Consider the following 5,381-nt stretch of genomic DNA (forward strand, 5'->3'; position numbering starts at 1 on the left):
ACTTCGACAACAACACCCAGCATTAATCAACAGAAAATAACCAATTCTCATCCATGACAATGCCAGACTGCACATTGCTAAACCGATCCTGTAGAAGTTAAACAGATTGGATTACGAAACTCTGCCTCATCCACCATACTCGCTAGACCTCTCACCTACCGACTACCACCTTTTCAAGCATGTCAACAACTTTTCGCATGAGAAATGCTTCAAAAACCTAAGCGATATCAAAAACACTTTCAGCAATTTCATTGCCACCAGGACACAAGATTTTTACGTTACTGACATACATACACTTGTCTTGCATTGTGTTATGTTGATTCTGATGGCGCTTATTTTGATCAACTGATTTTTGTTTGAGCCAAGATATGTTCATCTGAATTTAAATGTTAAAAACTGCAAGAACTTTCTTTTCAACCTGATATATTAACACATCTTTGCGATGGTGTACCCATCAGAATTCACTGTTTGTGAAGTAAATCAAACATTATTCCAAGTATGTTGATTATATTTATATATATATATTTATATATATATATAAAATGGGTTAATAAATTCCAACGAAAGAAAGATGTATATTTAAATAAGGGAGTAGTCACCAACAATGTGTATTTTTTAACATTATTTTATTATTCTGTGTCTTGGTTTTTCATTGAGAATTGTGTTTGGATCATTGTAATAATGTTTTTAAGTCATTGAAATCGTTTACGCGCGTTTCAGACGGTCTGTGATGCGTCCTCGTCAGAAATAAAAATCAACATATTGTATGTATATATTAATGATGAGACTTCGTTTATTACAAGCAAACTTTAAAGAGAAATTTTACAGAACCCAGGTGTGTGTACAGGGGGGGGGCTTTCAAATGGTAAAATTGTTGTACATTACATGGAATAAAACCTTTCTGCAGTCAAATGTAAAAATTATTTGTTAAATACAAAACATGACATGGATATGATTGTACCATCATTCACTTGGGCTGCGTTGGGTCAACTCCAAATGAGTTCACTCCGTTTCATGCCAAAACAATTCACAGACGACAATTGGCAGCTGAGTCCTTAGCATACTTCAACCATCGTAGATTCCAGCCATGAATACTAAAAACGTGTGAGCCAGCTATCAGTGTTTTAATCCACATATTCAATTGACTGCTTTTGCGTTTTCTCCAACCAATGGATTCGATTAGGGCTGCCAACTTGCAAATGAATTTGTCCTCAGAGCATCAAAGAACGTGTCCAAATCAGTCTCCATAACGACAGTGATGTTGCATATTGCATGGATGGTGCAGTTTGGGATTTGATTAGAGAAGCAAATTGATAGAATATTAGAGTTAGGCAATATAAATTGAAGACTTCAAACGTGTAAATATCTTCCTTGTACATATTAGTGCTTGGTACATCATTAATTTTGTTGAGAGTTTGATCTTGTTGAGAGCACAAAGGTGGCAGAAGGCTGTGTGAACGTGATCAATATGGAGTGCAATCTCATCCTTATTCTGCCCTATTGATGATATGATTGCAATGGTTCATCTCTCACACAATGGAATAGAAATCAGATTGGTTATGAGATTCTTCTTAGATAAAGCCTTTATATCTGTGTAGAATATATTTGCCAAAGATAACTCACAGATCCATATTGGAGTTACCAAAATACATTGAAATTGTTATCGTTTGCTTTTACCTGTATGAATATATTCCAGTTTCCTACCCAATACGCAAACAGCATCTATAGTCATCAATGAGGTGATATATGATAGATGAGAAAGTTACAAGAGTGTCAGCTTCTGTTATTAATAAAAAAAGAAAATACATTTGGAAAATGGAAATGTGTATTTCACAAGAAATATACAAAAATTTTACAATAAAAAATTATATTTGAAACTTGATTTTCATGAAAAGTTTATAAAAAATTTCTTGGAGTGAAATTTGGAGAAGAAATAAACACAGGCAGATTCTTTATTTTTAATTAGGAAAATGGGACAACTACCAAAGGGACACATTTTCTCATAGCAGGTTTTTATATTTAAACTTTCGATTGAATTATAAACAAAACAATCTATATATCTATAAAAGTGAAAGTGTCTGTCTGTATGTGTGTATGTACATTTCACTATGCAATAACACTGTCAATTTTCAGTCTACAGACTCGAAATTTGATATTCAGGGTACCGAGATTTGGGAAAATCTTTGTAATCGGTTTTGGGCCAGAAATTTGGCTGTTAAGGGGTCAAAGTTTAACGATTTGACTTTTGAGAACTCTACCAAACTCCTCCGTCAATTTTAGGTATAGGTTCCTTGGACATGGATCTAACTTAATAACTTGATTTGAGCCCAAAACAATAAATGTTAAGGGGTCATAATAGGAGTCAAAGTTAAAAAAAATTGACCTCTGCAGTCTCTACCAAATAACTCAGACAATTTCTGGTCTAAACATTTGAAATTTTACATAAAGGGTATTCAGAGATAGGGCAAGCTTTTTAATCAGTTTGGGTCAAAAATTTGAGCTATCAATATATAAATGTATGTATGTATGTGTGTTTGTATGTCTGCCTAAAACTTTCGATAGAGGCGACGGATTTTCACAAGATCAATATCGTTTTGAAGCTCGACCCTTCAGACGACAAATACCGAAAAATTGGATAAAAACATTAATTTCTTCACCCTCAACTGGGCACTTTTCTACAGAGAAGGGTTGCTTTTCTCAACAATATTTTCGAAAGTCATTCCCTCTTTTCGATTGTCTAGCCTTAATTTAAACCTATGTCACTTCCGGTTTGGAGGTGGTCGTAACAGCAAAGACGTCAGCTTTTTTTTTCTCCATTCTTTTCCTCCTTTGCGATACAGGTTCGAGCCTGCCTTCCTACTACCACTTTTTTTCTTTTTTTTTTGCTCAACACACACCTCCAAACATCCGAGCAATGCCAGGCACCCATGCTAGTCACAAAGAAAAAAAAAAAAAAATCATATTTACAAAAAGTTTATGTATTGCATTAAAAATTTAAAATATTAGATGTTTGGTTGTAGATTCCTAGCTAAAAATATTTCTGTGCCATGAAAGGCACACAGAAAATACTTATTCCCAATGTGACACCATCTCTATACAAAATTCTTTTAAAATTTTTTTATACATTTTTCTTAAATAATACTTAGATAACTCTTTTCATAAATAACCCCCTTTTTAAAATGTGAAAAGGCAAAGTTTTAAAAGTGCAGATTGTTTTGTTTATGATTCCACTAAAAGTTAAAAAAAATAAAATGTCATTTTGGTATTTAATCATTTAAGTCCATTCAATTCAGAAAAAAAAAAAAAAAATTTTAATGTGAAAAGAAAAAATAGAAATGACTATGAAACTGGATTGACAAGTACAATGCAGTCAGAATCAAAATAAACCCGAACAGTAAACACCTGCAGATCTGTAGTTCATCAAGTTGGTGAAAATTAATCCCTCCCACTATGTTTGAAATTTTTAAATGAAGATTGACAATCTGTATTATCTTAAACTATCGTTCTCATTTTGGATTTTATTTTCATGTTTTGACCAATGTAATCTCCAATCTTCTTCAGATACATCTTGACGATCTTAGGAATCTATACAGAATTTCAGATAGAAAAATTATGTACAGATTCCACAGTTTGACAAGAGGTACCTCAAGAAGAGCAAATACATCGTCTGAAAGATTGTAAGAATAACATTCAAAAAGAGAATGGTAGTCTAAATAATCCAATCTGTTCACATGTATTTTTTTAGTTTGTTCATTGTTCAACATATAATCATGTTGAGACAACAGTTACTGTGAGATCATCGAAGTTATGCAACGCTGAATCTGACCAGTACTAAAATGGGTGACCATTTGGTAAAACTAGGTGCTGTATGTACTATAAAGCCTGGAGAGAGGTGAACACTGCCAAAGATACACTGAAATAGCACCTCCATGACCCCGGAGGATTAAGAATTGTTTAACAGGATAAATTTGTACAAAAGTTGGTGAAACAATGGCAGATGAGCCACAGAAGTGCCCGTTAAACTTTAATAAATGGAAGAACATATTTAGTTTATTTTTACAAAAGTTGAATTTTTTTTTTATTTTCAAGTAACATTGAGTTTTAAGGGAGAATATTAAAAACACAGAGCATAACTATTTTTAAGCAACTAGACCTAGGAACATGAAATGTTTAATCATGGTTCCTTACTTCTACAGATTGTTCAGGGATGGACTACATTTATCTTTTTTCTTAAACATCCTCTCGGGGAACATGAATATCTCTTACTGAGAGTTGATTTATGTTTTTGATCATAAATGAATAAACCCCAATCAAATGACTTTCAAAATTTAAGTAGATTATAATCATTTTAAACTAATAGAGATTTAATTCCGCAAAATTATAATTTTGTAACTTCATATTTTCAATTTTTACCATAGCAATTAATTTTGATTGCTTTGAGATATTTTGAGGTCAAACATCTGAGCTTTTGCGCGAAGTTATCTCAGCATTACTGAATACTTTCCTGAGATAGGTCCTTATTTTCTTGTCTCCCAAATAAGGGAGGAATTAGATAAAAGATTGGTTTTAAATGTGGGGAAAGTCCAGCTCCCCTTAAAAATGAGACAAAAATAAATATTGGATCAGTCTAGAAATTAGAAATATTTCTCCACTGATCAGCAACAGAACAGATACTACACTTTGCTCCTAGCCAAAAGACCAACCTTTCTGAGAATGATAAACCATGTTTCAGTTTGTTGTGAATATAAAAAATATCATTTTCTATTTAAAATAAAATTTTCCATTACTACGAATTAAAAAAATTTACTTTAAATTTTAATAAAATTCACAATTCTTTCTGCAATCTAAACATATTTGCTACAATAAAACGTCAATCTAGGCTTGATCTGACTAGCAAGTTTCAATTATGAATGTTCAATAGTTTTTATTAATTGCTGTTTAATGATATGCAGGGACATTTTAGTGACCGTATCATCAGTGGAAGCTGTAATTCTGGATAGGCTTCACACTGACTGAAATATACTTTTTCCTTCTACGATTTTTATCCGCGGGTACATCTCAAAGATAATGCCCACCAAAACAATCCGCAGACTATTCCTGAACCGGAGTGAATCATCACAAGCCAGTGTCAAGAGAAAGTGTTTCAGATCATTAACAATTTTATACACTGTATCTAGGCATGCCTATGGATGGTGATAAAACAAAGACTGTTGAACATTCATGACTGAAATTGGGTGGACAAGTCAGATTTCAACTGAAGTTTATTTGCATCAAATATGGTTTGATTGTTCAAAAGATTGTGAATTTTATTAATGATTGCATAGATGGGATTTTTTTTTTTACTTGATAATATAGAAAAATGATTTAACATAAAATGCATA

The sequence above is a fragment of the Euprymna scolopes genome, chromosome 19 (genome assembly GCF_053919585.1).
Source record: "Euprymna scolopes isolate OS-2025 chromosome 19, ASM5391958v1, whole genome shotgun sequence".
NCBI classification, from domain to species: Eukaryota; Metazoa; Mollusca; class Cephalopoda; order Sepiida; family Sepiolidae; genus Euprymna; species Euprymna scolopes.